Here is a 13,656-nt window from a genome sequence, read left to right as displayed (position 1 = left end):
CCCTTCCCTCTCTAAAAATAAATAAATAAAATATTAAAAAAAAAGAGCTGGAAATTTAAAACCCCTTTAAGTTGCCCCTTACATTTTTATGAACAACATAATTAGGTGGATATATTATAAGTGTAATACAAATATATTAAGTGGCCATGAAAAAAATATCGTGGATTTTGGAGATTTATTCTGAAGGTGGTCATTGTTTTCACACCCTATGATTTTAATGGTATGGTCAAAACATCTCCAAAAAGTAATTCACTGAATAATTCCTGCAAAGATAGCCCCTATGAAAATTGTTCTGACCATTACTATGAATAAAACCAAAATAAAAACTTAATACAATCAAAAAAGATAAAGTTACTTCTCTGGAAAATGGTGCACATGAAGCAGCATGTGCTGAGACTGGGGAGACAGAGGCCACCGCCCAGCTCAGGGCCACCCGGGCCGGGCTCCATCCCCAGGTAAGGTCCTGTCCCATCTGGAGGGTGGTGTCTTCATTTGTACAATGACAGAGTAAACAAATACAACTTCTGGGACTTTCATAGGTTAAAAATAAAGTAGTGTGGTAAAAATAATCTCTAGAAATTTATAAATTTATGTCACTAGTATTTATTAATAAAATTATCAAAAGATAAAAACCATTCTTAAGATATCCTGGTTATTGAATACTGGGTGAGAAAATGAAATGAGAGCAAGGAATGTTATGAGAGTCTACACTTTTATGTCTTATCATTAGAAGATAGGAAAGGGGGATAAATGATTATGGAAGGAAACTTGACTTGGGGTGGTGAACACACAATATAATATGCAAAGGATGAATTATAAAGTTGTACACCTGAAACCTATATAATTTTATTAACCAATGTCACCCCAACAAATTCAATAAAAAGGGGATAAAAAAACTAAGACAAAGCACTCCATTTAGTGAACTAGAGTGATTCAGCACCTGCACCCCGTAGGTACGTGCAGGTGTGTGATGTGTGATATATCCTATCAGTTCTCTTTCTCGGGAAGTCCTTGATTAATATAGTATCTTAAAAAGCTTAAGGAAAAGTGAAGTCTTGAAATAAAAACTAATGTATTCAATATTATTACCCAGCAAAGAAACACAAATTAATACCACAATCAGATAGCATTACAGACCTATCAGAATAACTAACATAAAAAAAATAGTGGCAGCACCAAATGTTGGCAAGGATGCAGAGAAGCAACCACCCCTCCATGGCTGGTGAGAATGTAGTATGTTACAAACACTTCCCCTGACAGAGTTTGGCAGTCCTTTTCATAACTAAAAATGTACTTATTACATGATCCAGCAAGGGTACTCTTGATCATTTACCCCAGAAAAATAAACACTTCAAGAATGTATACACAAATGTTTGTAGCAAACTACCCAGATGTCTGTCAAAAGATAAAAATTTTCATAAACTGTGGTACATCTATACCATGGAATACTATTTAGCAATAAAACGCAATGAACTACTGCATTCAATAACTTGAATAAACCTCAAAAAATTATTCTCAGTGAAGAAAATAAATCTCAAAAGGACTCATATTGCAAGATTCCATCTCTGTAACAATAATGAAATGACATCATTACAGAGATTAGCGGTTGCCAGGGTGTTAGGAATAGGGAAGAAGATGAGTACGCCATAAGGAGGAATCATGCTACCTACTATCAAACAACACTATAAGGCCATAGTAATCAAAACAGTGTGGTACTGGCACAAAAACAGACGTGTAGATCAATGGAAGAGAATAGAGAACCCAGAAAAAAAACCCACACCTTTATAGTTAGTTAGTATTTAACAGAAAAGGCAAAAACATACAATGGGCTAAAAATAGTTTATTCAATTAATGGTGTTGGGAAAATCAGACAGATATGTGCAGAAAAATGAAACTAGACCACCTTCTTACACCACACACAAGAATAAATTCAAAATGGATTAAAGACTTAAATGTTAGAAATGAAACAATAAAATCCTAGAATAAAAGATAGGCAATAAAATCTTGGACATTGCTAATAGCCATGTTTTTTCTAATGTATCTCCTCAGGCAAGGAAACAAAAGAAATAATAAACAAGTGGAACTACATCAAACTAAAAAGCATTTTCACAGCAAAGGAAACCATCAACAAAATAAAAAGACAACCCACTGAATTGGAGAACATAGTTGCCGATACGTTTGATAAAGGGTTAATATCCAAACTTTATAAAGAACCTATAAAACTCAATACCAAAAAAACAAACAATCCAATTAAAAAATGGACACAGGACCTGAATAGCCACTTCTCCAAACAGGACATACACATGGCCCATAAACATACGAAAAGATATTCAATGTCTACTAATCATCAGTGAAGTGCGAAGTAAAACCACAGCGATATACCACCTCACACCTGACAGAACAACTATCATCAATAAATCAACAAACAACAAGTGTTGGCGAGGATGTGGAGAAAGGGGAATAGTTTAGTGCAGCCACCATGAAAACCAGTATGGAGATACCTTAAAAAATTAAAAATTGAATTGCCTTATGACCAGCAATTCCACTTCTGGGAATTTATCCAAAGAAACCTGAAATACTAATCTGAAGAATGTACGCACCCCTGTGTTTACTACAACATTATTTATAATTGCCAAGATATGGAAGCAGCCCAAATGTCCATCAGTAGATGAATGTATAAAACAACTATAGTACATTTACACAATGGAATACTACTCAGCCATAAAAAAGAAGAAAGTTTTACCCATTGCAGCATAGATGGACCTGGAGAACATTATGCTAAGTGAAATAAGCCACTCAGAGAAAGACAAATACCATATAATTTCACTCATATGTGGAATCTAATGAACAAACTGAGCTAAGAGGGAAAACAGACAGGCTCGTAGATGGAGAGCAGGCTGAAGGGGAAGGGGTAGGGAGAGTGAAGGAATCAAGAAAAAAAGAAAGAGAACCTATGGGCAACAGTGAGGTCATGAAATCCTAATAATCCCTATGGATATGCAAATGTTTTTGGTTAGCTATTGTTCTGTGTTTATATGGGATATTGGCATTGGTTCAGAAAAAAATTCATGGGACTTCCCTACAAATTTCTTTGTAACCTCTTATGAATCTCTAATTATTTCAAATTAAACATTAAACTAATGAAACTCCTTTGTTTTTAAATATCAATATAAATTTTCTCTATATGGGAAATTAGACACTGTTATAAATAAGTTCTTCATTCTAGAGTTTCTTTAATAAACATGCATTTTCCTGATATACCCTAAGACCAATTTTTGTCCATTTAATTTGTCAGCAATTTATTTCCCCCAATAAATGCCTGTGTAATGAAATAAAATTATTAGTTGGTGAACTTACATCTGTTAAGACTGTTTACAGGTTTGTGCAACAAAATGCAGCTATAGAAAAGATATCAAACTTAATGAACAAAATAGTCATTCCACTCATACAAGTAATGAGATTCTATTATTTTAACAGTTTATGGTCCCCTTTAAGGCAAATAAGTTTTGAGACTAGGAATGCCACAGACTGTTTCACCATGAGAAATTTTTATTGGCTGAGTTGGTGCCCTTTTAATACCAAATTGATGAGCAATCATGGCAGACAATCTTATTAAGCTAGTTTGCATATTTATGAAGACCCAATAGCTTAATAAATTGTTATAGGGCAATGAAAGTTTATGGAGATCACTATAAATGTCAGAATAGTACTCCAAAGACACAATAAAATTTAGTAATTCTCATTTAACTCCCAACCCATCTAAAAATAGAAACCAGTAGTTTTTTATCATTTTTAATTTTTTATGTGTGTTTTCATTATATTTTTTTCATTACCATTTAACCCCATTATGCCACCTCCCCTGTGAAAACACCCCATCTCACTGATTAAAAAATCCAGTTTTCTTACGGTGGTGTTCTGTTTACCTAATATTTAGTTACATAGAAGTCCTACTATGGGACTAGGGTATATGCAATAAATTTAAGGGATTTAGGTTTAATTTCATGAAAGTTGACTACTACTCTCTTTAGCCATACACATAAAAGTTGATGGATACAGAAAGAAAAGTGGAATTGTCGCTAAGACTATTAATAATGCACCACCCCAATGAAACAGCAACAACACTACCCCACAAATTAAAACATTATACTATCACTCTGTGGTTCAGAACTAGATGATGAATCTAATCCTCTTGTTTTAAGCAGAGTATTTCTCATCTTAGAGTTTATCTCTACTGTGATGACTATGGCTGCTCAAACTGGAATTCCATTTAAGCCTTTATGTACTATATGAACTGAAGAAACTGATAAGTTTGTAATAATAACAACCCTAAACAGCTAGATTCTGTAAGTTACTTTTCAGGCTCCAGCTATAGTCTGGCCCTTTTTCTCCCAGTGGCAACGTCCGCCAACCTCTCCCCATCCTCTGTGGACCACATGGACCATGTTTACGGCTGGCTGAGAACAGATGGAAAAGACAAATTTCAAAATCGTACTATATATCCCAGCCCATCACAGCCTACAGGACTATTAAAATGGTCTCTGCAGAAATTGAAGAAATCTTGCTAAAAATGTCATTCTTTATAATTTTAAGTATCATATTTTGCCATGTATAATGTACACCCACATTTTTGGCCCAAACATTCAGAAAAAAAACTTACCTTTTAATTCAATTTTTTAATATTTATACTTAAAAATGAAACCAATTATCATATTCTAGGGTATTGTTTTGATTATGGATATCATTATTGATTTCTAGAATTACACTTTTAATACATAAGCATAAATAAAAGAATTTTAAATATTTATATAAAAAATAATAATAAAAAAAGAAAAAAATACCTAAAAAAAAGAAAAAAAAATATTTATATAGATACAGAATTAGTACTACCCATGTATAATGCACATTCTTATTTTTCCCTCAAAAATTTGGGCAAAAAAGTACACATTATACATGGCAAAATCCAGTAACTCACAAACAGAGATTGCCCCTAGGAAAATTAAAATGGAATTAAAATTTCTGATTAAATAAGGTTAGGTGGAGTTTTTAAATCTAAGTGTCTATATATTTTTTTTCAAATGGATTCTCTACATAGACCCAGCCGAAAGTGTTCATACATACAAGCCAAACTGCCTCAATCAAGATCTTTTTGACATAATCATATCTACCCGTCAATGGATGATATTTGAAAGAGCTAAGAGTAGGCAGAAAAAAAATCTGGATCTAAAATAAACCAGAGGGAAAATGGATACTAGATTTTTGTGGACTTTACTTTCGGCTAAATAAATAATTTTTGAGAAGGCTCAGTTTACAGTTGGTATTAGAGTGGAAGCTTTTCTCTTCCATATCAAGCTTTCTTCATGCAATCACGCCACACTCACAGAAATTAAGTGATTCCTCAAACTCACACAATTAATTAACAAAAGAATTAACAATGAAAACTTAGCATACAGCTTTCTTCCTCATTCGCTAGGCTTAATCACACATAATCACAATTCACAAATATATTTTCAAATACACTTTAACTTAAAAAAACATTTTGAATTAAAACACAGAAACCCATAGCATACATTATCGACTTCCCTTTTAAACGTCAGCTGCAAAACCCCATATGCTGTTATTACTGTTAGTGACAGCACTATAATCTTAAATTTATCTTTAATTAATTCAAAGTAGGAAATCTTTGAACAGACAGACACCTTTATAATGACTTCAATTGATTCCGAAGCCAATTAAGCCTTATTTTTAGTCTCCCACAGAGTCCAATTCTTAATACTCTTCCTTTTGTACAACTTAGCCATCTGCATGAATCCTATCTGACTTCTTAGAAACTAAGTGTGGATGCTCAGTGGAGGGAGTTCAAACACATCACTCCCCCAGAGGATACCACATCTATGGAGGCACCTTTCACATACAGAAATGGTAGGTTGTGGATTTAATAGGAAATGTTTTGAAAAGGTGGCATTCAAGTGACTTGCCCTAACAAAAGCATTATGACTTAATAATTTTCTAACAGATGAAAATATAAGATCTTACAGCACGAAGACTTTCTCTATTTTAAGAAAGGTGTCTTATGGACGAGCAATGGTCCTGTAGAAATCAAGTATCTACACAGAAATCTTCAAATGTTTCTCAAATGGGAGCTCTCAAAACCAAAAGGAAAAAGGGGAACAGGCAGCAGATGTAACAAAGAGAGTTAATACCATTAATTTTTAAAGAGAGCTTTTAAATGTATAAGAAAACAACTTTTAAAAGAATATAAGTAGAAAAACTCAGGAAAATTATTAAATAGGACACAGGAAATGTTCAACCTTATTAGTTAGTGTTCGAAGAATGTGAGCAAGGTAGTGGTGAGAATATATTAAAGGTTTGCTGTTAACGGCATTGTAAGCTGGAGACATTCTTTTGAAAAGGAACTGAAAAATACGTATTTAGTAAGAGACATAAAAAAATTCATGGCAGCTTGACCTAATCATCCCACTCCTGGGACTGCATAGCTGTGTTGGCAGGTACTGTGGAGTCACCAACCCATCCCCAATCCTTTCTTCCATGCCATGTGTCACAGCACTAGTCAAGGAGAGTAAGAGTAAGGCTGTTGGGTGTGTTTCTTCATTCTTATTTCTTCCTCCTTTAAAGTAGCAGTTGAAACTGTAGCAGCCATCCTCTGAACAGAAAAGACCAAAAATATTGCAGAGATGTGGGCCTTGAACTCACTGAACCACCAGATCAATGCCAACGACCACCCTATAACCTTCTTCCTCTGTAGGAAAAGCAAACCCTGGTTCGTTTGAGCTACTCAATGATACACAAAGGGTTGAATTCAATAGGTGAAGGAAGTAATATGCTTTTGACTATTTATTACAAGATTTTTCTATAAGAGTAAAAAAAGGAAAGCAACCAATTTCCTATCTGCTAATTGGGAGAGGTTTAGGAATAGTGATGAAAAAATCAGATTTAAATGATCAATGTAAAGATCATGTGTGTGGTGGATTAGTTGTATTGATGACCCCAATTATTTTTTAACTTTTCTTAGACTCACACCCTTTGCCAGAAGACTTTGCAGTTACTCTCAACAAAAAGGCAAGTCAATTTTCCTGCCCCTTGATTCTATGTCCAGCCATGGGACTAGCCTTGGACAATGGGATGTTAGCCAGCATGGCCCAGGAATCTTGAAAAGGACTCATGTGCAGCTGTGCTTGTCCTCACACCCGCAACTCAGCCACCTCTATGAGAACAGCTCCAGGCTGGCCTGGTGGAGGCTGAGACATGTGGAGTGGAGCCAGGTCTCTCAGTTGTCTGAGCTGAGGCCATTCTAAACCATCTCACAGCCAGGCAACTCTCAAACACACCAGGGAGCCCAGCCAAGGTCAGCAGAGCTGCCAGATGGCCCGTAGCTGCCACATGAGGAAGCCCAGATGAGATCAACTGAGCCCATCCCAGACCAGCTGAACTCGACAGACTTGGGAAGTAAATGAGTGTTTACTGTTGCATGTCACAGAGGTTTTGTGGATGTTCCACGGTGCTTATGTGGCAATAAATAACCACTATGATGCAAAAAACAAATTTTGTTAAATACCTATTGATCCATTTAATATTTGTTGCACATCTACAATATACCAGGCCTTGTGTTCAACAAAAAGAGGCAGGATACACAACTGCACTATTCTAGAAGGACAAAGTTGGAAACAATGTGACATTTCCAGAGAAAAGCTTGCACGAGTGCCAATACCACACATTGTCTTTATTTTGTTTGCTTGTTTTTGCTTTCCTTTAAAATGGCCTGTCAAGTGCCATGCTTGTAGGCTGGTGGCATGCCAAGCACAGAGGAGTAAATGGGAATTGAAAGAGTAGACCGAATGAAGGGCAAGAATAGTGTAGGTGTGGGTAAGGAGACATTCAGGTGACTGATCAGTCTTTGTGGGATTAAGAACACAGAAACACATGTGCAGGTTCAGGTGAAATCACTGGGGGAAATGGCACGTTAGAAGACACGAGAGATAGGAGGGCTGATGTGCACAGTCAGGGGGGAGAGGTGGGAGGACACGGGATAGCCAGCACCCATGAGGGCTGAGCCAAAAAGAGGCCCCCTTTCTCTCTAAAACAGCGGGGAATGGTGGAGGAGTTTTACGTGCTTTTAACTGTAGAAGGGCAGAAAGGTGATAAAGCTGCCACCTCAAGGTCCCTATTTTCTTCAGGCACAAAGCAGCAAAATTATCTACTAAGAGCAAAGAGAGTGAGAGGAGTGGGGCAGGGCAGTGGGGGGGAGGGCGGGCAAAAGGGGTTTTAAAGAAACAGTGAAGATATGTGACAGGAGGCTGAGGTTGGGAAACGCAAATGACCCCCAAATTATGTTTAAACTGATTATTATCTGTCTTAAAGGTGAAGTTATGCCTAAGAATTTTGGAAAGCACTTTAAACTGACAGCAGAGAAAAACCTATATAAAAATAATACCTTCATTATTGTCTTAATTATTTGTATTCCTGAAAAGTTTTGTTTTTAAAACTCCATGTTCATTTATTCAGGATTCAGCATAAATTCGGTATGACATGAAAATTTAAGTGTGAGATATAAAGAATTAAAATATAGACTAAAAATGCCCAGATGAGAAAAAATTTTAAGTTATCATCATGCATTCGATTTACAATTATAACTTTAATTAGAACATCTTAACTGCTCCATTACTCGATGTGTTTTTTTCCTAATTCTATTTCTGCTGCCTTAATAGTTTCTGCCCTGAACTACATTAAAAGATTCTGTAGTTTTAAATTTTTTAGTAGTCTTTTGGGAATAAAATAACCAAAAAAAAATAGATCTAACCAGAAATAGACATAAAAGAAATAATGATGTTTTTTGTGAAAAACATGATTTAACTCCCCTCCTTCCACTGCTATCATATTGCTTTTTTTAAGCATGCTGAAAGAAGCTGATATAAGTGATTTTAAACTCATTTAACTTTGACAACCCAGGAATTAAAAGCCTTAATTTTCAAGAAAAGGAATGGAATGGGGTCCGAAGTTATTAACATCTATACTTTTCTTGACTTCACCAAGTTAAAGCACGCCTTGAGTAAGCAGTATGGCTACTTTAATATTCATGCACGGCTGTATTTTCAGGGGGAAAAAGTACTTGATATGAACAAACTCAGCAGTGTTTTCCCAGAGGCTCCTAACCTGCCTGGGGTCATAAGCCCCCGCAACAGGATGTACCTTTGTTCACACACGCTGAAATTCCCACACCGAGCGAACGGACAGGTCACACAAAGCCCATCCAAGGGTCCTCTTCGAGCTCCTGTGTTTGAAGGTTCCGCTGGACCGACGAATCCCAAACCGAACACACTGCAGTTTGCCCTGTTCAGTGCTGCGTCAGCCTCACTTACAGGGACGGTTGACTGCTGCCAAACTGACATTTCACCTTAGTCACCAAAATGTAATAGATATCAAATCACAGTGTAGAACTGGCAGAGAGAAACGATGAAAACTAGTCCCCTGGCTCTAAGACCAGTCAGCCAGAAGAAGAATTTTGAAAAAGAGGTCAAAGAAAAGATTTTTGTCAAAGGATTCCTTCGGACAAAGCCATAGTCTCAGCCCCAACTACCCCTCTTTTAACTGCTCCCTCACCTCAAGTCAGTGAGCAGGGTTTGGAGGGGCTTCGATGGGACACTCAGAGAGCCTGGTATGTGTGATTCACGTGTGCCTACTGGGAGTTAGAACGACTGAGAGCTGACTTCCAACCTGGGAAACCCAGAGGGGCAGAAAAGTGAGCACCTCCGAGGGGAATTGCTGACTAGAGCTGCTGCTCATGGGAACTGGCCTGTGCTCCCAGAAATTATCAGAAGATAGAAAGCAAAAGTGTTGTCATGTACCGGAGTTGACCGCGCACAAGAGCCAGTGTGGGGTCCGCCTCAGTTCAGTCCAGTAGGGGGGAAAAGACTCAGCAACAAAAAGCTATGCTGGCGTTCAGAGATCCTGGGCTTACAGAGGGAGGCTGAAACATCCGCTGACATCGCTTCTCCTCCGCCCAAGGTAATGCCGGTGCAACATCCCTGGTGATGGAATCGTGGACGGAGCTATACAAGAACCCTAAGAGAGTAACCCTTTAGCATCCACCTCAGCCGGCTCACAACAGTACCCTTGCAGGCAAGAACTTCATTTAGTCTTCCCCCCCTCACCTCTTCTTCCTCTCTTCTCTCCTTTATTCCCTGTTAGGAATAACAGGAAGTGGTGAGCTGAAAGAATAAGTACAGAAAGAAAAGAAGGACCATAACTTTCTCCCACTGCAGGAGGCCAGCTGAGGGGAAGGGGAGGAAGGGTGACAAGTTGGTTATGAAATTCTGACTCTTGTACAGGACTGTGTCAGAACTGAGACTATCCGCGGCCTAAATCCATGTGGGCATGTCTTTTACTTGAGAAAAGTCCACTGAGCCTGCCCACATTTTATAGTGGAAAAGCCTTTTGCACTAAACAAAGTTTTAGAGACATCAGGGGAGACGAAAACAAAACTGCATGTTGCTCGTGCTTCTCAAATCATTTGTTCAATCTATAGCATGAATATATAACAGCATTTCAGAGGCTGCGAACTCTTGGCATCCATGCCTGAGAAGGGTGGAAGATGAGCTCGTTTAGTGGACAACATGAATATTTTAAAAGGTAATGTGAATGCCTTTGGGCCAAACAGGCGCCCTCCACCTCAGCCTCTACATGGCTCCCATCCCCTCCCACCTGCCCTTCAGACTCACCCTTTCACGCCCCTGCCTAGGCCACGGACATTTGAATTTGAGGTGGAAAGGCCTCCACTCTAGAGTTGGCAGAGATGAATTTTATTTGGATTTAAGCAACTCTTAAGTCAAAATCTTGTCTCCAGTATATATTGGCTTAGTGACCATGGACAAGATATTTAACGTTCCGGAAAGGTCTTAGCTATAAAATATAGTAAATGTCTACCTTACCAGGTTACTTAAAAGTTAAATAAGAAACTGTGTGCAATGCAGGGCACCTACCTGAGTAATGGCTTAATGAAAATTAACTTCCTTCCCCCCTTTATTTTTTTATTGTTAATTTTATCAGATGAGAAAATAAGGTTGCATAAATAACTGTTCATTGCATGTACTGCTAGCTTTTCTTTTGGCTGTTTTGAAGGCTTTAGCAAAATTACAGTAAGAAAAAGTTTTACCTAATTATAAATAATAATCAAAAATTGAGTTGGCCTCAATTAAAACAATTTCTTCTAAGACTCTTCAAAACATTAAAGTTAAAATATGTGGCAACAGTATAATTAAAAAGTCAAAAGCCTTGTAATTGCCTTGTTGTTGCAGTGCATATAAGTAAATGCATGAAGTTTTTAAGTTCTCTTCAAAGGACTGTGTTTACCTTTCACTTGGCTTCATCAATTTTTATTTGTTTTTTTTTACTGTCATATTAAGGTCCCTTTCAATGACTACTTCAATAACTGCAGCTTCAGGGTAATTAAGCTTTGTCTTTGAGTAAGTCATTTTAACTGCTGGGTTTTCCAAGGAAATACCCATTCTGACTGGCATTAATAACTCACCAAGTGAAGAGTTAGAATGGTTTATTGATAGATCGAATTCTAAACAAGGGATATATTTATGTTGGCACAACTAGAAATTAAGACACAATCAAAGTAGCTCAGAAGTAAGTGCAATCCAAGCAGTTACCTAGTCCAACCCTGCTTTCAGGGTGTGAACCTCCCAATCATGTCTCTGATCGACAGATGCACCCGCCCCCACCTATGTTTGGAAACCTCCAGTAAAACAACTCACCAGGAGCATCTAATTAAATTTTAAGACAGGTGTAAATGTTAGGGAGTGTTTCCTTACACTGAACTGAAATCAACTGGTTTCATTTGCAGAGACCCTTCCAGTCTCTGCCCTTTAATCCCTGCATGCAGAGCCATTGCAATTTCAGCAGCTCAGAGACCTCAGCTAAATGTCATCTAAGATGAATGTTGCCCAGCGGGTAGTGTGCTGTAGTCAAGCCACTTGATAATTGTTTCTAATGATGTCAAAATTGATCTCTTTTAAAGTGGTGTGTGTGCACATGGTGTGTGTGTGTGTAATTTCTTTATGAATGAAATCTGGGAAACAGAAAGTTCCTGGTCAGTGCTGCTGAGGGATGGCATCCAGTAAAAATGGAGATCTCAACCTATGAGAGAAAATAAGATCTCTTTTCCAATGTCACTTGAATGTTCTTCAAAATGCATAAACTGGTGGAATAGAATCTGGGGACCCAGGTGACAAGTAGTGACCTTCCTGATGTTAGCTTTCCTATGTAACAGATGCCATACTAAATGCCTTATTCTTATTTAAACCTCCCACAGAGTAGGCACTATCACGATTGCCTTTAACATTGGGGAAACAAAGACGGAGATAGAGAAAGTAAATACCCAAGTTTACACAACTAGGCAGTGGAGAAGGCAGGATTTTTTTCACTATCAGTTGGATACTAGAGCCTGACCTCTTCACTTCTGTGCAATTGGTGTCTTGAAGCATCTAGTTACCCAAACCATTTAATGCACAGTTCCTGGCCTATATTCTGTGTATTCTTTTTCAGAAACTGCCTGTGCAATCAGTAATGTACGTAAGTTCTTCAGTCCTGTCTTTTATAAGTTAAGCAAATGTTAAGTCTTGGTCAGCGGTGGGTGACATCAGAGAGCAGCTCAGATGGGCTTCCAGCAGTGTAGATGGTGCCTACACCAGGTAATGATTTCCTTTACATTTCTGAATCCTGGGGGAAACAATTCTGACTGCTCTTCAGCTAACAAACCAAGCAAGCTTTTCTCAATGATGCCATCTGGAGGAAGGAAAACCTTGCCCACCCTACCCACAGCAATATAATCACTCCCTCAGCACCCATGTGCAAACAACACACTCATTTATACATGCAAGTAAATTAAAATCAAAACCAAATGCATCAAGTCTGAAATAACATCTATCATTGAGTCTATCCACTCCATCCCAGGCAAACTAAGAAGCAAAATGACCCCAGGATTACGTGAGTGGACTAAATTAGTCAACTTTCCTCAGACCAACTCAGTTACACCAATGAGAGATGTTGCTTCTAATGGATATGGTTGGATCAATCATTCCTCACTTCCTACTAACAGAAGCCCCAACATGAGCCTCTACTGATAAAAACTTCTACTGATCCCAATAGGCTCCTGCTCCAGGAGTGGTTCCTGGGATAATCTTCACCAATCATTCTAATTCCATCCACCTTGCCAGCAATTAGCTCAGCAACCTAGATTTAAGCCCATGAGCACACACAGACCATAGGTTCCCTTAGAGACCATTTCTGACCCAGGGCTGAGCAAGAACATCCGTTCGGAACACTTAAACAAAAACTTGAAGTAAAACCAATAGTTTATTATCCTTTAATATAAAATTCAAGCTAATAAGGTAGCTCTCCTTCCAAAGCAATCAGATCCTTCCACCTTATTGCTCTGTCCTTTACCATACCAGACTTCCATCTCAAGTACTAAGTCCACCAACAAACTCTCACATGGAGATTTGAGAGTAGATAGATAGATAGATAGATAGATTATAGGAACTGACTCCTAAGATTATGGCCATGTGGAGAACAAGGAAAGCTAATGGTTTAATTCAGTCCAAGTCTAAAGGCCTGAGAGCCCTGGGAGGCAGAGGT

The sequence above is a fragment of the Phyllostomus hastatus genome, unplaced genomic scaffold, assembly GCF_019186645.2.
Source record: "Phyllostomus hastatus isolate PE091 unplaced genomic scaffold, TTU_PhHast_1.1 phas_contig_86, whole genome shotgun sequence".
In the NCBI taxonomy this organism is placed as follows: Eukaryota; Metazoa; Chordata; class Mammalia; order Chiroptera; family Phyllostomidae; genus Phyllostomus; species Phyllostomus hastatus.
This window is presented reverse-complemented; position numbering follows the sequence as displayed.